Source organism: Bactrocera neohumeralis, chromosome 5, assembly GCF_024586455.1.
Source record: "Bactrocera neohumeralis isolate Rockhampton chromosome 5, APGP_CSIRO_Bneo_wtdbg2-racon-allhic-juicebox.fasta_v2, whole genome shotgun sequence".
Taxonomy (NCBI): domain Eukaryota; kingdom Metazoa; phylum Arthropoda; class Insecta; order Diptera; family Tephritidae; genus Bactrocera; species Bactrocera neohumeralis.
Genome location: NC_065922.1, coordinates 47,136,964 through 47,160,148, shown reverse-complemented (window position 1 = coordinate 47,160,148; position 23,185 = coordinate 47,136,964). Strand labels below are relative to the sequence as shown.

At 37.5% G+C, this 23,185-nt stretch overlaps 1 protein-coding gene across 3 annotated transcripts in view; it reads right to left on the bottom strand.

The window, feature by feature from the left end:
• Positions 1–17,062, bottom strand: part of LOC126759030 (uncharacterized) — a 59,866-nt gene extending 42,804 nt beyond the window's left edge. The window contains exon 1 of one of the 3 annotated variants that reach the window (XM_050473570.1): positions 16,983–17,062. The gene's annotated coding sequence lies outside the window, so the exon portion shown is untranslated. Of the gene's footprint in view, positions 1–16,788; positions 16,949–16,982 lie in introns of those variants that run through there. The other 2 variants (XM_050473578.1, XM_050473572.1) reach the window with 2 other exon arrangements.
• Between the last annotated feature and the right edge of the window lie 6,123 nt (positions 17,063–23,185).

Genomic DNA, 23,185 nt, shown 5'->3' with positions numbered 1-23,185 from the left:
TGACGGCTCGAAAACACCGGAACGCATTAGAACAAGCATTGCGGGACCGCATAAAAAACTATCCTTACCAATGAGACCATGCATTGCGGTGGGGTCTCCCACTATAAAGGAGTTGCTCTGCACGGAGGAGAGTAGGGGAAAACGGCATTGGCTGCAGGAATGCGCCATGCCAAGCTGCTTCTGGGAGAGCACAACCTTGCAAGGTTTAAAGAAATAACCAACCTCCCTCTATACAGTGCACTGCAGGCTCAGGAAGCACTTGTCCAGAATACCTGATTCCATATTGCCCAGTAATTTGTAGAAGCAGGCTCAAGGCCCTAGATTCCATCTACGTGGACAGGGATCACATCTTCCAACATCTCCCGGAATTGGTAAGAATGCAGGACCTTTGTGAATATATGTAATATAGGAGGGCACAGTAGACCATAAATAGCAGTGCAAAGCCGCAATTTTTCTATCTCACTATCAATATGGTAAACAAACATCTGCTTGGCAACTCTCATTCTTACATTTTGAGAAGGGTAAGAACTAATGCACTTTTTTCTGTTTAGAAGTTAACATTCTGATTAAAGCACAATCGAAAATATGCAAATTCGACAGTCCGAGCATAAGGCAGAATAAATGCAACATTTTTGTGTGAAAAGAAAACGCTACAAGGTATCTAGAAGTGTCGCAGGGGGGAGGTTAGTATCATTATCATAACAAAATATGCGGACTTTTGATAAATCAACAAAATCGACTTTAGAAAGATTTCCATTGAGTATATTTAATTTGATAGATACAATGCAAATTAATTATTTATGATTATATTCCAAAATATGCACGATAAGCCCTGTAGTACATTGTATCATCAAGTAAAACGTAAGTATGCTTTTCTTACCAAGGTGATGGGTCCATCAAGGCTAACTGAAATCAATCATCAACACAGTTTGTTCAATAAATAAAGAAATAGTTAACAAACCAACAAAACGATTTACATATGTACATCAAAAAGGATGACAGTTAAATGAGTAATGCAACAACACAATGTTACAGAACAAATGCATTTGTAAATTGACAAAGAATCGCTTCCAGGAACAGAGCATTGAAGTAATTAATTGAACTACTCGACCGGGTTATCTTGATACTGTCAAAAGTGTGTAAACAAAAAAACAAAACAAAAACAAATAAAAAATATAAAAAAATTAGTTAAAAACAAGTAAGGAAGAGCTAAGTTCGGGTATAACCGAACATTTCATACTCTAGCAATTTGCAAGGGTTAAAGCCAGAGATATACCTTCAGGACAGGTACATAAGGTCTGTTTTTATATGGAGTTTTCGCCCGATTTTATTCATTCTAAGCACAAAAACACATTTTATTTTAAGAACAAAGATAATTGGGCGGTATAAAGTCACCCGCAAGTTTAAAATCTTTTATATTATATTATGTATATGGTTAACTGATACTATCAATCCGAAAAATTCAATTAGGAGGTTTAAGATATATTCAACTTATAAGAGGGCGGCGCCACGCCCACTTTTCAAAATTTTTTGCCCACAGGTGATTCTTGCTACTGCGATTCATTGTGCCTAATTAGAGTTTTATATCTTAATTTAGTGCATAGTTATGGCACTTTATATGTTTTCGGTTTACGGCGTTTTGTAGGCGTGGCATAAATCTTCGAACTTAACTTCATTGACCCAAGTTTCATATATATATACTTTTACGGATACAAAAACCAATAACTATAGGTCACACACCAAATTTTGTGGAAATCGGTCGAGCGGGTCCTGAGATATGTGAGCGGACGGACAGACGGACGGAAACAGACATCCCCGGGAAGGTGCTAAGCCAAACAACCGTTATTGACACCGGTTCCATTAAAACCATTTTCGGGTATAAAATTTAATGCTTTCGGGTATAAAGCCAGGAAATGGCCTCTGATTGTTTATTGAGTTTTACCGTTTTAGTAGTTCGCTCAATTTTTTTACAGTCACCGGAAGATCTAAAATCTCTATATTAGGTATGGGGAATGTACAGGGTTATCAGTAAATCCTGAATTTTGATAAATCCATATTTTCAAAAAAACAATGTGGGTAGTTTTCGGTCGAGCGGGTCCTGAGATTTGTGAATTCACCTAAAAGTGGAAGGTGCTACGCCCCCAATTTTGACACCGGTTCCATTAAAACCATTTCGGGTGTAAAATTTAATGTTTCAGGCGTATTAATTTATTGATTTACCGTTCTTTTAGTAGTTTTTTACAGTACCGTTATATGGGGAATGTACAGGGTTATCATCCGATTTGATCCATTTTCACAATGTCGGTAGTTTTTACAGATTTGTGCAAGGTTCTTGTAGCTTAAGTGGTTTAAGAGATATATACCTTTCACTTATTAGAGATCGGGGCCAGCAGATGACCCTTGTACTGCGATCCACTGTGTCAAATTAGAATTTTATACCTTAATTTAATGCTTAGTTATGGTACTTTAGATGTTTTCGATTAATGGCGTTTTGTGGGCGTGGCACTGAACCGATTACGCCCACCTACGTACTCATACTTTTTTTTTTAATAAGGAACGAGCATACCAAGTTTCATCAAGATATCTCAATTTTTACTCAAGTTACAGCGTGCACGGACGGACGGACAGACAGACAGTCACCCGAATTTCAACTCGTTTCATCATCCTGATTATTTATATATATATGTATGTATATATAACCCTATTAACCCTATCTAATCTAATATATAACCCTATATCTATCTCGATTAGTTTTACATGATACATACAACAGTTGGGTGAACATGTTGCAAGAGCATAAAAATTGGTGAAGTCCCCTATTATAGAGAAATATTTATGTTATCAATTCAATTGAATATGAATTAACTTTAATTTGTGCTTAAAATATCTTTATTGCTATACTATTATTTTATACCATATTTAAATGTTATTTTTCAAAAAAATCTGAATATAAATGATAAGCTCAAAAAATATGGAAAATACGGAGATGTTGTTCTATAAATATTTATAGGTTATGCTGTGGGGAATATAGTATATTCTAATCCATTTCGATGACATAGGCTGGACTGGTCATAATTGACACATACCCATAAAAACATATGTAACATATTTCTAAGAAAGTTGTTTGAAACTTTCAAGCCCAGCAGTTCAATCGTTTCGAAAAACCTTTACCTCACTGAGTCTGAAAACAAGTTTTGGAGAAAACGCGTTCAAAGTTTTTGGAGCCAGTTACATTTAGATATTTTTAGAAATACGGTCTTATCTTGGAAAATGTTTGTCGGATCAACTCGGAGCATATTTTCAAAAAGAGTTAGGTGTGACCTCTACACACTAAAATCTCAACCAGAACTAACCTAACGCATTGTAATAACTTACTCAAAACACTCACGTAAAATATATTTAAAAATATATTCAACAAAGGGCGGAGAAGAACAGTGGAAAAAACAAGATTGTATGAGCATGCGTGCGATAAGCTTGTAATGCAGACTGAGCGTAGACTTTGCCACGTAATCAACTTGGAATTACAATTAGAATAGCACAATGGAATTCCAGTTCTAATAATAAGCGGACAATGGGATAAAAATCATTTCATCTCGTTAAATGCAAATAATAGACTACAAAGTAACGCACACTTATGATAATAAACAAAAACTTGTGTGTATGTGTGTGTGTGTGTGAATGGTCATGCTGAATTTGCATTTAACGCGCCGGCGTAAAAATAGTCAAACAATGCAGAGCCACAAGAAACATAGCAAACACTCACAAATGTTGATAACAAGCCTATTTCTACATATTACATTAAAAAAATATATATATTTACGCTGGAAATAACCAATAACACAGCGGGGAGCTGCAAGCGCGCATTCATACAAATTTATTTAAATATGCATGTGCGTGTGTGTCATTAATGCATAAGAGGAAGTGAAGAAAAAAACAACCGACAGATATCCGTCGCCTGGTCGGACTTGCCTTTTTGCAGCTTGTTGATTGGAGCAACAACAACAACAGCACGGGCAACTTATCATTTTAAGATTTGCCACAAAGTGACAGAATGAGTAAGCGCGCTCAAAAGGTATATATGTATGTAAATATAGTACTGTAAGTATGTATGTAATTATAAACAAACATATCGGCATCAAGATTACTTGCATTCCAACGATTTGGATTTTACTTTTTGTTATCAATATTACACAAATAATTGAAGAATTGTAAAAAGATACCATTTGTAAGTCGCATGTAATATGCTTATACAGTACAGTCCTGTGTAAAATATTGGAAGCAAGAAGAATTAGGTTAGGTTGGGACACACTGAAAATCGTTTAAACGAAAGGCAACTCGGCAAATTTGAAAATATCGAATATCCGAAAAATGTTGGTCCGGCAAAAGGTTTCGGCGATATGAGCGCATTTCTAAATATGTGAGCGAAATTTATTCGAAACGGCTGAACTGATCGACTTGAAATTTTCACACGACCTTTTTAGATATAATGGGTGATCCAATTAGAGGTAATTTTTTCAATAGCCTTTATCTGGCAGATCATGCGTGAGTCGTGTCAAGCTGGCATATTATTTTTGTTCAGTATTGTTTGCCATTTTATTATGGAAGGACTTACGCCAGAACAATGTTTACAAATCGTTAAACTTTGTTACGAAAATTTACGTACAAAATCAGCTCTTGAAAAGTTCTGAGAAGATCCGACGTTTTTGAGCCAAATTTGGGACGAAAAGCAACCTGAAGAGATTCAAGAGCTGCCATTTTATCTAGAAAAATCAACGGTTTGGTGTGGTTTGTGGGCCGGTGGAATGATCGATCCATGATTCTTCACAAATGATGTCGGTGAGAACGTAACCGTCAATGGTGACCGTTATCGCGCCATGATAACCGACTATTTGAGGCTTGAAATTGAAGCTCGTGATCTCGGCGACATTTGGTTTCAATGGATCAATGGATTTATTGAGAGAATACTTCAGTGAGCAGATAATTAAACGTTTTGAGCCGGTCGATTTGCCGCCAAGATCGTGTGATATCACATCTTTAGACTTTTTCCTGTGGTGATAAAAGCGATTTTTTGTTGGAATGCAGCAATTTTGTTAAAGATCACAATTTTGACTTTTCACTTATTTATTTATTACTCCTTTAATTTCATAATTTACCAAAGACAACACTGGCATAATTGTCTGTGGTCTTAATATTAGCCACAATACTGTATATACACATACATATAGTACAGATATGTATGTATGTATATACTATATGATTGCCATTTATTTTCCTTATCTCCAAACCTTATATTACAACAAAAAGAAATCCATGAGTGTCTACACACACACACATAGTGCATGAACGTGGTCCAAACGAAATGCCGCCTGTCTAGCTTGCGCCTGCATGTGTGTGTGAGCTTGCCTTTTTACGCTCCCAAACACTATTCTTCCCGCCGTCTGTAGCTGCTGCCATAAAGCTTAAATGGCACAGAGGTCATTGTACAATTCGGCGAAATTTTCGGGAGAGCAATGTGCTGGGTTCAGTACAAATGAAAATGAAAGGTTCATTACCTTTTTTTGCTTCCAACTAATAAAACGCCTAGCAAGTGATATTTGGTGACGTCTTGTGAAGCTGCGCGGTGGCGTCACATGAAAATGTGGAATGTATGGATTTGATTTTTGGCTGCTATTCTTTTTAGGTTAGGTTTCACTTGGCACAAAATGAGTGCAAAGCCCGATTTTCGGGTTCATTTGCTGTGTGTGTGTATGTGTGTGCGTATAGTATTAGCAATTGCTGTTTACCTAAAAGTTTTGGATTTGTTTTGTTGACGGCTTTCAACAGCATTTGAGTGTGGATTTCACATCTTTAGTGTCGGTGTACACAAGAGTTCGAGAACGTGGACAAAACTGCATAGCCTAAGTGTGGTTCAGAGGTTAATGTACCAAATCGTGTAAATCTCGGTGGATGCTTGCATCGGGTCAACAGCATTAAAATGTTTATTTGGATTCCATCTGTTGTGCTCTACCATGGTGGAGGTTGTTTATTGTTTACATTTCCACAAGAGTTTGTCTGTCTGCCTGTGTGTATGTTTTGTATGAATGTCCGTAATCAATTGCAGACGACTTCATGAGTTGAATACCAACGATATTTAGTTAAATGGGGAGCCGGCCGGGATTTCGCACCTTCTGTCAGTTATTTATCTAATAAACAAGAGTCGCAGTCATTTTGCTGGGGTTCAATGTCACTTTCGTTAAATATATGAAAGGTACACAAACTACACTTGTGCGTTAAAAATTTAAATTATTGAATACTATTTTTGCCAAAACAATGAGCGCACCTGCATTGCATAACCAAATGAAAAAGTTTAATGTATAGAAGTATCAGACAAACTGGCGAAGGTTGGGTCTACTTGAAGAGGACCTTTCACTGATTGAGCAAGTTTTGTTTTGTTGAAAAAGTGAATAGTTTCGTGAGCCAATGAAATATATTTTAAAAAATTGTATTGGGACTCAGACTTTACCATCACCGATCAATGGCGTAGACGACCAAAAGAAGGACGAAAACGTCTAACAATCTATAAATTGAGCGAGATAACCGAAAATATTAAAGAACCGAGTTTGACATATCGTTCCTAAATATTTGTATAAGCGAAATTGTATGCAATATGTCAGTCAGACATCAAGTTAAGTTAAATGTCAAGGGATGTTACGGTGCATTGGGACAAAAATATCCGGAAATTGTAATTAATCTTCCCAGGTTAATATTTCAAAGAAATGTATTTTACTAAGTTGGTAGGACTGTCCTTAATTATTATGCAAAATATGAGCGCGATCCGTCAACCAAGCTCGTTCTAGCTCGACTCGTCCCGATAAAGCTGAGTTTTTTTTAAAGGGTACGATTGTGACCGAATTTAAAGCTATTAACGCAATGAATACCATGGATCAACCACCGAAATCACGAGATTTGGCTTCGTGTGATTTTTTCTTGTTCCCCAAACTGAAATTGCCGCTCCGTGGAATTCATTTTCAGTCGATCGAAGAGATAGGAATAAAATTTGATGAAGGAGCTGAAAGCTCCCCCAAAATTTGCTTATGAAAAATGTTTCGAGGACTGGAAAAATGCTTACCATAAGTTTATCACATCTGGTGGGGATTACTTTGAAGGCGACAAAATAAATATTGATGAATAGTTAAAGTTTTAGTTACAATTTACGGGTACTTTTTTGTCACAATGTATATGGCTATTGATAGTGATTTAAAGTTTCCTTTAAATTTTAGGACAAATACCGTTATAAGAGTGGAAAATTTAGTTTTCAAAATTCAATTATCGACATTTTTCCATTATACTGTACCCAGCGGAAGGTATTTTGAAAATCTCCAATTCCAATATATTTTGGAAAAGAGTAGCTATCTTTTGTGAGAAATAAAACTATAGAAAAAATTACAAAATATATTTCCAGCACAATGAAATTAAGAAAATCTTTCGGAAGGTATGCGAAAATTATGGCATTTAATTAAAAAATAATAATGGATAGCGTAGCTACCTATTGCACAAAGAAAAATTGGCGAAATATTTTCGGTTGAAAAACCATGTTTTTGAAAACTTAATCTTGTGGACACATTATAGTTATATTCTTTGAAACGTTGCAAATTGAAATGTTTTATCTAATCTTCAATAATATTTATTTATTTACTAAAAAGTAAGGTATACTTGTATATCAGTAGGTAGTAGCATAAATTTTGGAAAGTCAACACCTGCCGGATCTATTAGTTACAAAATCAAAAGAATATTAAAAATTGCGATCAGATTAAGCAAATTTCTTTAGAAATTGTTACATATGTATACGAGTTATGCTAATTTGACAGCTCAATGAGAATAACATTGAAGTCATAATAATAAACACATGTATAATAAAAAAAAAACTAGAAAAGAAATTACTTTAAAAAGTGCGTAATTCCAATATAAGCAATATTTATTTATAAACACACATATATACGTACATATACACTATATATAGTACAATTGCATCAGGCATCATGCATTATTGCCGGAAACATTGCATTTTTTTCACTAAAGCAGAGCGTGATTATTTATCTCATTTATACTGCGTATTTATGTACGATATGTAGATATATGTATGCATGTGTAAGTGTATTGTAATGGCGGCTACGAGACTTTTTCACACAAGGCAATGACCTTTGGAACTTTCTAGTATATATTTTACCGAATTACGGGTAGCACAAATTCGCAGGTGAATGTTTTATAGCATTATGTATACATACATACATACAAACATGCAGATATGTGTAGTAATTTGTTGGTAAAGGCTTCGATTTAAATATTCATTTCCATATTTAACATAATTAGAGCTGTCTGGTAGCGCAGGTTTGCTTATATTTACTAGCATATGTTCATGTACATATGTATGTGTATTAAGCTATCAATTGGCTTTTAATTCCTTCCAAAACATCAAACGCCGATTGAGGCTAACTGTGAATGAATGAATGAATTTCACAATTACGCTGCGCATTGCTTTTTACAAAATCGAGGTAAACAGTCGGGGAAAACTTACGCACACATAAACATATACACATAAATGCATATTTACACACACACACACACAAGTTTGCGCAAAATCACCTCGAACGTTTCACTTTGTCTAGAGCTTTCTTTTTCACATTCTTCGATCTGCTTAGCTTTGTAGGCACTACTCACTTCCGCCTCTTGCGCCGCCGTAACGCCTTACAATTATGCACAAACGCGGCGAGTAGTTAGCCCCCAAAAAGCAAACCAGTCTTGATTGATTGGATAAATTCAAGCGGTGGAAGTCAGTTTTTTCCTCCTCCTCCTTCTCTTCTTCTTGTAGTACTTTGTTTACTGCTTTGAGCGGCGATAATGTTTATGTATTTTTTTGTTGTTGTTGTATATTTTTCAAAGTTCAACAATTTCTGACAAAATTATTTATTGAACATATAAGTTTCGTAGATATTTTCAACAAAATTCGGGTTATTTTTTATTACAATTTCGTTGCAAGCAACACGTAAAGCTTTATTACATCTTCAGCGTCTTATTGTCAACTGCGAAATAATGAAAACGTCGTGTTATGAAGAGTCAAAAGACAAAGTCACAAACGTAAAGAGCAAACGGCACGTCATGAGAGATGGTGGCAAGACGCAGAAAAAAAAAACGAAAAAGAAAATGAAAAGCTACATGCATACCGCACACACACACATGCACACACGTGCAGCTTACTTGAATTTGATGTGGAAAGAGTAGAAGACAAAACAAATGTTAATAAAAATAAATATTTTACAAAAAAAAAAAAAAAATTAAAAATACTAGATATTACGAACAGACAGACAGCGTAGCAGGCCAGAGCAGCCATAAAAAAGCAACAGCAATAAAAAATACAATAAAATGCGAAAGAAAACGACAAAGGCAAATACACGAGCGCGCGTGTAGTCATCGTAGGAAAGTGTCAGCGGCGTCGACGAGGTGGTGGCCGAGCGGCGAACAGGTTATTAAATGTGCGAATTGAAAAAAGCCAGTTCGTGCAAATATTGCACATTTCTTATTTGTAGAAAGGGAAAATGCACGGCGCGCATTAACTTGCAACCCTAAGAAGATACACAAAACAAAGTCAGAGAGTGGGCTGGCTGGCCTTATGATGGGCGACACCAAAAATTATATGCATTGTATAACGGCTGTAGCGTTTTGCAAAGCAGATAGAACTGAACCTTGAACAATGCGCGAGAGTACATGACGAAGATTGTGGAATGGATGGATGGAAAATGAGGTGTGCGCGCGCATTATTGCCGACAAAGGAGACATCAAAAGCAAGCAAAAACAAAAACGCAAAAAAAAAGGAAAACAAAAAATCAAAAATCTCACAGCTCTTCGCTGAGCACAGCTGTAGGAATGCGCTGAAGCTACCACAAGCATTTCATATAAATATGTGTATAAACACAAAAGTAGATTGAGCGCACCTGAGAGGGTGAAGAGAAAGCAAAAGTGTCATGCTCAGCATGTGTATGTTTGTGTGTGAGTATGAGTGTGTGTGTGTGTGTGTGTGTGGAGGTACTCATCGTCGCAAATTGTAAAGTTGTTGAACTGCTGCCCCAACCCCAGAGCCGGCGTGCGCGAGTATGATGCAATGGTTATTATTTCATCCCTTATGAGATGCCAACAAACGCATCCACCAGTTACGAATGCTTTTTTTGCGGTATCTTTTTCCATGTGATGAATTTTTTGGCATGCGTCGTTGCATTTTGCATCTGCGAAATATAATATAATATCGGGCGACTTTATGACTTGCGCATACCGACACGCATTACGGCATGCTGTGAAAGTGATAGGAACGAGCGGAAACGGATGGCGTGCTGCCATGTTAACAGCTCAAGAATTTCAATGTATTGGAAAAGGGTACAGTGAGGTGCAATTCTAAGCGGAATTTTTTAATTTCGAAATACCAATTGGAGTAGGTTACATATGTTGGAAGGAAGATTATAAAAAAAATTATTAATTTGGTTGAATGACACATAAATTGCATCAGCATAAAATTACACGTGTTTTATTTTGAAAGTATATGTTTTCGATACATCAAAAAATAGCTTTAGACGACTTTTACGGTGTAAATATAAAAAAAAACTAAATCGGAAGTAATAATTTTTTTCAATATTCACCCCCAATGTTTTCGTATGGAATTTGTGTGCAGGTGTATTTTGTAATGTTTTTATCTGGTCAGTTAAATTTTTCATACCCTTAGAATTAATGTAGACACCCACTTTACTATTGGAAGGTTTCGAAAAAGGTCCAACAATAATAATACCGCTCGACGTTCGGAGCGCTCGGAGTGCACACCTCAAACTTTAAACGCGTTTTTCTCAAAACACACTTTTTTAAACTGGCGGACATGATTCCGGTCGAACTACTCAACCGATTTGCTTAATTTTACATTCACGTACTTTTTAAGAATAAATTGAATTTTTGTGTTTCAGATGATCCAAACATAAGAAATCGTGTCCGCCAGTGAAAAAAACGCATCTCATTCACCCAGCCATTTCTCCGATAGATGTCATCAAAAAATTCCGAAAAAATTTGTTTTTACACTCCACGATATGCATACCTCCTGATATGTGAAAAAAGTTCTATTGTAGAATAAAAATTTCTATAAAAAAAAATTCAAAAAACATGCCAGATTACCCTACTCAACCCTTAAGAAACAATGAAAAAGTTGCCTACATTTTGGCGCTATAACGAGTACATTCAGACATGTACATACATAGCTAAAATTATTGACATTAAGGGGTTACATGGGTTTACGGGTTTGGAAAAATCGATTTTTTTATTTTCTTATTAAATTCTATAACACCTCTAGAATATTGTCCTCTTCAAGTTGATCCGAGTAATAGTTTCGGAGATACAGCCTCGAAACTGTGTTTTTGAAATCGTTTGGAAAGATTTCTCGAGAACTACTCAACCGATCTATGAAATTTTACACAGGTCTTTGAGGACGAAGGATTTTTTTTGATTACAACTATTTGAAAAAAATATGCCGCGAAATTTTCACTGAAATTTTAATTTTTTTGTAAAAATTTCTACCAAAAATCCAATTTTAAGTTTTTTTCTTCGTAAGGAGGGGTCACCGGAAATGTCGAAAAAAAAAAAAAGAATTTCTTTGTTAATAGTGTATGTTTGTATGAGAAAAAATTATTGAAAATAGGTTGTTTTTTACCCGAGGAAACTTATGTAACCCCTTAAACCAGCGTTTTCGAGCACATATTTCCAGACATTTTGTACTAAAAAAATTTAGAATTTCACCAATATGTATATTCGGCCTAAAGCCCACTAGAATAACGACGAACATTACAAGTAATATGTGAGGTCTGGTGTAATTCTTAGATCGAATTAATCCTAAAATGGAGTACATCCAAGATTATACTTTATAATATAATATATGGTTCATTTGAACCGCACGCGCAAACTGAATCGGTACAATTCTTTTCCTACAAGCTTTTTATGTTCGTGTGTAAGAAGTTTTAATCTCATATGACAATTAGTGTGCTACCAAGTAGTATTTGCTTATTGCTAAAGGTTTGTATGACGATTTTACCACCAAAAAAAAAATTTACCACGAGCAGCAAGCTTCTTTACGGATGGGTCGAAGCTTGGGGGGAAGGTTGGTGGAGGAGTGTACTGTCGGGAGCTCTCCATAAAATCCAGCTTCAGACTTCCCGACTATTGCAGTGTTTTCCAGGCTGAGGTTGCAGCCATCAAGGTAGCAGCAGATATGCTGCTCAGTAGAGCGTCTAACTTCAGGGAGGTGACCATTCACTCGGATAGCAGAGCGGCGATTCTAGCCTTGAACTCATTCACAGTGCGTTCAGGGCTGGTCGAAGAGTGTCTGGCGTCACTGTCTCTGGCGGCGAGAGCTTTCATTATAAGACTTGTATGGGTGCCGGGCCACAGCGGAATCGCGGGTAACTGCAAAGCTGATGAGCTAGCAAGGAAAAGCACCCTAGAATCACTATCGGTAGAATGGGAACGGGTAGGTGCTCCGGCATCCTTTTGTGTTCTACTACTAGATAGCTGGGCCTCGCGGCTGCTCGGTCAGCGATGGGCCAGCATTAGTACCTGCGCGGTCGCAAAAGCCTTTTGGCCAAATATAGATCGAAGGAGATCTAGGGATCTCTTTGCCCTCAACAAGGCTAGCCTCTCATTAATGATGGGGCTCTTGACGGGCCACTGTCCCATTGGCATACACGCTGTAAGACTGGGAATTTTACCGGACGCCGCATGCAGAAGCTGCTTGGAAGAAGATGCAGTGGAAACTAGCCAGCACTTCCTTCTTGACTGCCCTGCTTTTGGGAGATCAAGACTGAGGCACTTGGGGGCACATACTTTCAGATATCCCACCGATCTGGCGGGCATTGAAATTAAGCGCCTCTGTAAATTTGTGTTGGATACTAAACGGTTTGCCGATCTCTAAGTTCGAACATGGGAGTTCGAGTTTCAACGGCTTCACAAAGGACTACTTCTAGTCCATGTGCGATCTCCGATCAGCCGTCTTACCTAACCTAACCTAGCTTGAAATTATTTGTTTTCAAAGAAACCACGGTTACGAACCCGTTGAAAATGTTTCCGGGAGTGTTTGGGAATTCTACTTTATCACGAACACAAGTATTTTGAGTGGCAAGCATCATCGAAACCCTTACTCATGCGAGTCGTCTATCCACCTCCGTTAATCGTACCATCGAACGTTTTTGAAAATAGTGGTATTGGCTGCAGACAAAAAACAGAGGATCTCAACAGCCGTTGTTGTTGAAGCTGCAGAAAACATATCTGAAATAATTTGTCCTTGGCCGAGCAAGTTTACGGAAAATTTTATTAGACGTTGCATTGCTTGTATTGGCTCAGAAGCTACTTTGAAAGCTATAATAAAAAAATGATACTAACGTGCGTGAAAATGTATTTTTCTTTGTCAATCCGAGTCAAATTTGATTAGATGGTATATTACTATGAGTCATACAAAATATCGCTTGAAGTACGAACAAATTCCCACACTTTTACAGCTGTAATAATTACTGTATCGTAATATCTCCCGTTGCGCAGTTAAAAATTTAATTTATGATACAAATTTTCATCATACACCAAACCTAACATAACCTAAATTCAGTGCTATAAGATCATCTTAGTTAATTTATTTTTGCCACAAATACAAAGCGTCGAACCAAAATAGAAAACAAAATATTTACAAATGCTTATGCATATATTAGTATACTTAAGCGCATGCAAATATTGTATTCAATAAAGAGTATGTACGTATGTATGTATGTACATATATCGATAGAAATATAAGTATCTATGTATATGTGGAACAATATATGCAGGTGCTTGTACGAGTATATTTATTACCATATCAAAAGAGTAAATACAAACATATCTATGTATGTACATATATGTAGGTATGTATACAAATAATAAACTCAAAGGCGAAAAGCAATGAAACAAATCTACAACAACAAAAACTGCAGTAGTAGCTGACTTTTACATACATATATATGTACATCATAGTAGTGAAGTCTACTCTGAGTGTTATAAAGTTCGTAGGTGCAAGATGAATGCGTCGATGGCCGCGCTAAAAATGATAGTTATACCCACAATAGGTGCACAACAACAGCAACGAAAATAACGCAGCTTGAAGACTGACATTCCGCGCATTCCAAAGCTGCATATCTCATCGCGTTAGCGCTGAGATTTTGGTTGAATACGAGTTTTCGCGTCGCCAGTTTGAACTAAAACTAAAAAGCCGCCACAACCACTTTTCATTCAATAAAATAAACCCAAATTATTGCTCACGCTAGTGCATATGCATACGAGCGTTTACACAAATACATACATACATATGTATGTGTAAACATGGGAGTGTGTGGAAATATGCTCATGCCAAACGGAAAGCGGAAAGTCAAGCGAAACTCTCTGCCTGGTGTATTGCCTCTCATGTGTCAGTGAACGACTACGTGGGTTTGGCATACATACATACATACAGATGTATAGGTATGAACGTGAGTATAATGACTAAGATTCGAAGAACCAGCTCCAATAACATCACCGAGAGTGTATGGTCAATGTGTGGACTTTAAAAGCCCCCATAAATGTATGTACATATGTATGTACTATACTTGTAAAACAATGAGAAGTCATCATGTGAATACATAGTCTCGCGGAATTTGGAATTTTTCATACAAAAGCGAATGCTGTGAGCCCAGCAGCGAAAAGAGAAACGAATGTGGTTTTGAGCAACAATTTCGTATAGTCTAGTGTGGTCTACTAGAATAAGACTCACTGTTATTTGGTTTGCACTACATGCAACGACCTTGTCCAAGTTCCAACACCCTAGACCCATTGCATAAATGCAAAAGTAATAATTAAAGATAATAAAGTTGGTATGTATACATATGTATTATACAGCACAGCCACACTGAGTTCTTGAGCGTTAAAATCTTTTACACATATCGGTAAATGAAATAATTTTATAGTGAACTAAATTGAATAAGCTCTGCGAAAACTAGGTTTACGTAGATGGCACGTAACCAACATTTTCTCAAAATAACTTGTGTAGTCCTGGAAATTAACGAAAACGACAGAACTGACATAGGCAGAACTGACCCAATATCACGATAGTCGGGTTGTTGTCTGCAGAATTCTGCCGTTGTAACAACATCAACAGTCGGGCCTTAATAACAGGAACGTACCCGGATTTTTAACCGGCCAATGACTGTCAAATCGGCACCATGCCTCTAAAATACTTCAGGAATGTTTTCTGCCGCTACAATAATAATAACCGTCGAACATACGACTGTCAACTAGGCAGCATTCCTTTAACGATGACAACAACACAAATTTGAATCCAGGAATGGCTATCAACTAGAATATCATTCTACTAATTGATTCCGATATTTTTTAAGTAATTACAGAAATGACGACTATACAATTTGATGGTCCGTGTGTGTGACCTTTAACCGGCAAAATCCTTGTTGATACATATACTATTAAAAAAACAATACATTAACAAATTTTCCAATTTAAAAAAAAGGAATAACATGAAAATACATAAGCAAAATATTCGTTATAACAAAGTCTTCAGTTAGATTATCTTGTTTTCATACACGGAAACAGATAAGTTAGCGTTTTCAATTTAAGAACTTCGGTCTCAGACGGCACTGTCGACGCGCCTACAAATGTATAATTCAATTATGTTACGTAATAAGATAAAAAGGTCATTTGATAACAGACAAAAATCAATAAATATTAGACATACAAACTACATACCAACAAATATTACTTAAGTGTGCCAAGTGTATATACAATATGCACAGAGGTATTTACTTATTTAGATAATCGATACGCCCAAATTTTTCGAATATCTGTACAAGTCTGTTCAGCAGCGACTAGTAATCAGCGCCACCGAGGCACTGTAATCCATTTAATAATTTACTAATACTGAACTTAGAACCCAAAAGTCAATACTCACACAAAAGTACAAACAAAATTGCCTCGCCTAATTGTTAACGAAAAAAGTTAATACCAATACTGAAAAGTGGGCCAGTGTCAAGGACATGCATCGTGTGCGCATGCAACTTGACATTTATGCGCCACCTTATGGTTGTGCGTGTGTGTTGCAAGGATCTCACTCGTTCATCGAATTCGAAGTAGAAAAAGACGAAAATTATGCACTTTCAGAATTCTTGCTCACAAAAATGAAAAAAGTACAGTTGGAACTTGGAATAATGAGTCCAATATTACCCCTCATTCAAATTGGAAATCATGAAACAGCTGTGGAATGGAACATAATATTATAAAGCGAATTGCATCGAATGCGGCGTGTTGTACCACAAATACCATTTGTTCCCATATCGCTTTTGCTTATTGGCCTTCTTTATACTATTTTGCCACTATCGCTGTCAAGGCGGCCGCCAACCAAATTCTTTCCCACTCAAATGCGATTGTCAGAAGAAAAAAATTTAAGGCGCGCGCAAAGGAAAATGTGAGTACCTATGTATGCTGCAAAATGGGGGGACGGACGTGGAGTAAAGTTGAACGTTATAGCGGTTCAATACATTAAACCACAGTTGCACATTTGATGGTATACAAATTTATATAAACGGTTCTTTAAAGCTTCGAGTTTTGGGCACTTTTCATTTATTTTAAGATTTAGTAATTCTATCGTGCACATATTTAAATTCTATTTTATACACTGCCCAGTTTAGTAAAGCAACACACATACGCACGCATACACATACACACCTCGATGTAGACGTCGAGATTTCTGCTTTTTTCCCACTGTCATTTCAGGTGAAAATTTGTTGCCCCCATCATTTTCACTTTCATTTTTCAGCATTTGGCAGCAGCGCCAATTGTTCGATATTAACACACACACAATTCACAACATTTAATACACACTTTTATATATTTTTAATGATTTATAATGCGATATTTACCTTTTAAACAAAAAATTAAAAGATTTTCACGCGACTAACTTCACTGAATCGCGATTCACGAACATGGCAGTCAAGCGAATTGAAACGAATGAGAAAAGAATTCGAGCAGTGCTGCCACAAGTGCGCGAAAAAATCTTATCAGACGTGTTGCCAACGAGTGGAACGAATGTGCAATTCGAAAAATACAATTAGGAGTGTCAATAAGTGGCGGATAGAGGTCGCTGTTGTTTTTCTTTTATAAAACCGGAATTCTGTTAATAATATTGATCTATGGTTTAATCAGTCCATTGACAATTGTTGTTGAACGTATTTCGTTTAAATAGTTACTTTATGAATACAATATATCTGCAATCTGTCCACAACAATTATTAATTTTTATTAAGAGATTTTATAATTAAAAAATAAAAAATATAAACATTTTGGGAAAACTGAATACCATGGGTGTGGCACTGCGAACTCTTCACATTATTCAAAATATTCAACCAAATTTAATCAAAACATTCTTATGATATCAGCTCGGAACAGCCCATGCCTACTTCTCATATTTAAAACCTTTAGCGGGTACTGCGTAGAATACTTTCAAAGCTGAAGTATTTTCGTCCATATGGACGACATGACCTAGCCAGCGTAGCTGCTATCTTCTAATTCGCTGAACTATGTCAATGTATATACTATAGCTCATCGTTCAATGAATCTTCTTGTATGGAGAATTTTTTATAACTTTTGCAGAAGTCTTAAAATACATATATCCTAAAAACTATTGAATCTGAGGAAGGTATTTAAAATACGGCTCCATTAAATTGAGCCCCGTTATAAAACGTCTTCTCAAATATTTCGAATTTCTTAAAACACCAAGTTAGTATTACCTGCTTCCCGAAGTTAATATTACAAAATTGACTAATTACCACACACATTTTAATGATTTTTCAAGCAGAAAATAGGATTACACTATCTTAATGGCACGCAGTGACTTTCAAGGTCGAAAAATTACAGGTAAAATATTTATGCAATTTTTTAACGTTAATGTATAAATGGTTCAAAGGTGTCCTTAATATGCCATACATATGTATGGACTTTCACCAATACATGCATACACTCGTACTACATACCCTGTGAGAAATTTTCATACAAATTTATTTTCGGAGCAACATTCATATGACTGACAGTTGCCAGTTATAAACTATATACTTATCATCAATGAAGAACAGTTTATCGCTAGAGATAATATTACTTGTAGTTATACGGCGTCTACCAATATGGATGAAGTGACAGTAGATTTGTCATTTTATGCCACGTTTCACTTTGGTTAGGTTAGGTTAGGTTAGACGGCTGAACAAAGATCGGACGTGGACTGCAATATATAGTCCTTTCTGAAGCCATAGAATAGAAAAACTTCTATGTTCGAACTTATAAATTAGCAAAACGCTTAGTAGCCAATACAAATTAGATAAATGATAGAGAGTTTTTGACAGTAAACGCCTTCACCAACCTTATCTCCAAGCTTTGACCCATCCGTAAAGAAGCTCATTCCCTTTTTCTCGAACAGTTTCTTCCCACCCACCTCTCCCTTTCCGGTATATGGACAGTGAAGGAGCGGCAGAGTTCGGTGTGGCCACTCCATGATCCAAGTAATTCGGTATAAAGTAAAAGTGAGTGAAGACTTCTGAGTCTTCAGACACATGTTCTTTTAAGAATCCATATTCTCTGAGTTTGATAGCAACTTTCGCAGTCAACACCTTCCGACGACGATGTCTATAGGCAATATGTGCAAGATGGCGTTAAGTGCCAGTAAATTGGAGTGGACCTCAGCGCACCGCGCATGCTGATGAGCGGCGCTCGTCGAATGCTCTCAGGCTTATTTGCAAGTGTGGCTTTTTCTAGAGCCCTCCACCACATAAAGACTCCATAGAACGTAATGTGCTTAATTATGGTGTCGTAGAGCCAGAGGACCACTTTTGGTGAGAGACCCCACCTTTTGCCAATGACTCGTCTACAACAGTAAAAGCAATCGATGCCTTTTTTGCTCTCTTTTAGATATTCGGCTTCCATGAAAGCTTCCTATCCAGGATGAGTCCTAGATATTTCTTTGTATTCAAAACAGCATAGCCGAAATTCCAGTCAAATGAAGCATGGGGTTCTCATTTGTTCGGAATTGTATTTAAATCATAAATTGCATAAAATTATCTTCTTCTTTATTGGCGTAGACACCGCTTGCGCGATTATAGCTGAGCTTACAACAGGGCGCCAGTCGTTCTTCCTTTTCGCTGTTTGGCGCCAATTGGAGATTCCAAGTGTACCAGGTCCTTCTGCATCTGGTCTTTCCAACGGAGTGAAAGTCTTCCTCGCCCTTTGCTTCCCAGGCAGGTGATGCGTCGAATACTCTCAGAGCTAGAGTGTTTTTATCCATTCGGATGACATGATCTAGCCAGCGTAGCCGCTGTCTCTTAATTCGTTGAACTATGTCAATGCAACTATATCAGGAGTTGTCATCGTCCATGCCTCAGCACCATATAGCAGGACGGGAATAATCGAAAAAGGACTTTACTTCTCAATTGCCTACTAAGTCCGAAATAGCACCTATTGGCAACAGTTATTCTGAGTTGGATCTCGAGACTGACGTTGTTGGTATTAATGCTGGTTCCAAGATAGACGAATTTATGTACGACTGTCAACAGTGACGTGGGAGTCAATTCGCGAATGCGACGACTGCTCAGAGCTCACAGCTTGTGGTGGACCCTTTATGAATGTGCATATGAATAGACATACTATTCATACATATGTGTATATGTATGTATATGTATATTTTATAATTTTTTCTACAGGGTTAATATGCAGCAAACTCACACATATACTATCCTTCCTTGACTAATTCCATGCACTGCAAGTGGCACGCTACCTAACATATACAAACATACTTTCATACATGCGCACACATACATTGGCATAAGTCCACCAACGAAGCGCCCACCGTTTCAAAAAGTACAAAGATCACAACAATGCCTGTCTACCACTACTACTCTGAGCACTTCAATATTTTCAATATTTCTATGCACGACATTGATTTGTTGACTTAGCGCCAGCAACAGTCCAATAGCTAGGAAGACACATGCACACATACATACGATCTGCACAAAACACATTTGTTCAGGTTAAACGATGAAAGACAAGAAAAAGATACTTCAAACATCTACTTTGTTTATATCTATCTATTATATCTATATACATATGTATATAGTACTTGAAGTAGTATATAGTAGAAATGTTTACTAAGCTGAGCATATGTGATTGCAAGTGTGTGAGCGTGTGACAGCTACACAGCTCTCTCTCTCCCTATTTCCTCAATACACCTGCATTCCTTTGAAATATTTATTGCGCAATTTTCATTGCGAACTCTCAGTCCTGTTTTTTTTTTTTTTTGAAATTTAAAATTAATTATTCGGGTTTAAAAAGGTTTTAAGAACAATGTCAGAGCAAATTCAGTCAAATGAGTGAGTTGGCCCTGAAGCAAAACGGTGATATTTTCGATCCAGAAGAAAGTTCTGTTTCACCGTTGGAAGAGGTGCTAGTCCGATTCGGCTCGATCGTTAGAATGAACTGATAGCTTACCAAACGATATCTATATTCTTCTTCAGCTTAATTGCCGGAACTTCAAAATGATCTCATGTCATTCCACAACTTTCTGCGATAAAGAGGTTGTAACCCAACAGTTATAAAGTGAAGTGGTAAGTGATGAGTCCAAAACCTGACCACTAGCAAAAACTAATTTAATACCACTCATACTGTTGGAGCAACTATGTACATATGTAATTTACAGAAATTATGGATTATTTTCCCACCCGATGAATTGCAGTGAAAGCCTAACATCTGCAGATGGGGAACCCGATTCACCATTCGATGATGATGGAGCAGACGTTCCATTGCCAAATCATGAAGAAGTTCGAATAGCAATTACTCGTCTGAAGAACAACAAAGCGGCGGGGCCGATGGATTGCCGGTCGAGCTATCCAAACAAGGCGGCGAAGAACTGAAAAGGATCATGCTTCAGCTTCTTTGAAGAATATGGTCTGACGAAAGCATGCCCGACGATTAGAATTTAAGCATGCTCTGTCCAATCATCAAAAAGGGAGACCCCACAATTTGAGCCAACTACTGTGGGATAAGACTCCTCAACATCGCCTCCCACCGTCAACAAACTGATTGGACCTTAGCAGTGTGGCTCCAGGGCTGGAAAATCAACAACTGCATAGATATTCGCCATGCGCCAAATCTTGAAGAAAATCTGTGAAAAGAGGAACGACACACACCACATCTTCGTCGATTTCAAAGCCGCTTTTGACAGCACGGAAAGGAGCTGTCTTTATGTCACTATGTCTGAGTTTGGTATCCCAAAAGCTCTGCCCAGATCGGGAAGGACCTCCCTGAGCTGTTCAATACCAAACGAGGTTTCAGACAAAGTGACTCCCTATCGTGCGTCCTGTTAGATGGTACAGAGACATGGACGATGACAACATCTGATAAGTCGGCGTTACGAGTTTTCGAGGGAAAGGTTTTGCGGAAGATTTATGGTTCTTTACGCATTGGCAACGGCGAATACCGCAGTCGATGGAAGGATGAGCTGTACGAGATATGCGACGATATTGACATAGTTCAGCGAATTAAGAGACAGCGGTTACGCTGGTTAGGTCACGTCATTCGAATGAATGAAAACACTGGAGCTCTGAGAATATTCGACGCAGTACTCGCCAGGGGAAGCAAAGAAAGAGGACGACCTCCAATCCGTTGGAAAGACCAGGTGGAGAAGGACCTGGCTACACTTGGAATCTCCAATTGAAGTCATCCAAGAAGAAGTCATCTTTGATTTTCCTCTTTTTTGTGGACAAATGGCGATGGGCAAGTAACAGATATGTTTGTTTTCGGAGATTACGAAGTTTAATCATATTTTGTTGCTTATACGAACTTGGTACTTCCTTGAATGTATTCTTCTTTCGACCTCACTAAATTACAGACGTTATAAGACAACACTTCCTGAAGTCCTATGTATTGGTACTGTTCCACATTTCCAGGTGTTGGTCTACGTACCATATATACATCCTGGATTCTTACACATAGATACATGTAAGACCAAGATAGACCAGCTATAACCGAGTAAGCGTTGTCCACGCCAATAAAGAAGCAAATACATATATTTCTACTAGCTCTGTCGCGCATATTTGAACCAAGTGCCAGACGTACTGATCCCCTGGCAGGCCGCTGCTTTTCCGTTTGGTCGGAACGACATCGTTACCGGCATTTCGTTAACGATTTATGTTCGATGTTTGACGAGGCAAATAACCTTATAAATAGGAATTCTATAGAGTACATTGGAAAACCGTTTGTATCAATTCTTTTTGACCTATCTCGTGCTGCTCCGTCCATCATGTTATGTCTACTTCTTTCCCCTGCACCTCTACTTCGTTCTCACAGGTGTAGCGAGTAACGTGAATCTTATTTCAAAATTCGAAGACAATCGGCTGCCGGCTTTCAGATATAGTGTCTTCTACAAAACCTTCATAAGATTTTCGGATATTTAGGTAAAAAAAAACAGTCAAAGTCTCAAAATATGCAAATGTATGTGTTCGCAAGTATACTTTTTATGCGCTCGTATATTCATCAGATATCCTTCTACACCACATCAACTCACATACGATATACCGATAAATATAAATATGTAAACAACAAACAACAAAAAGCATTTCCAGTTAGCGCCAGCGATGCTCTCCAGCAGATGCCATCTACAACTGGCCGCTTACTCTTGCTTTTATTGCCGCTTGCTCCGGCCGAACAAAACGATCTTTGAGATACAATGCCGTCGACAAGCCAAACAAGTTATTCCATGCACAGTATGTACATATATACATGTTTGTGTGTATGTGTGTGCATATGGTTTCCAGTCTTCTTGTACTCATGCTCGCAAATGGACATTATACATAAGTGTGTACGCTGAGCGTATATACTTACATACATACATATGTATATGTATGTATGTATGTATGTACATAGGTACATATCGACAATAATTAGTAGATACTGGAACAACAGTATGCACAGTTTGCAAAGCGTGTTGAGTAGCGTAGCGTAGAGTGGAGCGCCGGCTATGCTGATGATGGCGCTAGGTTGCTGAGCAGAACAGGTTCGTTTGCCTTGCCGCGTTGCCGCACTACAGC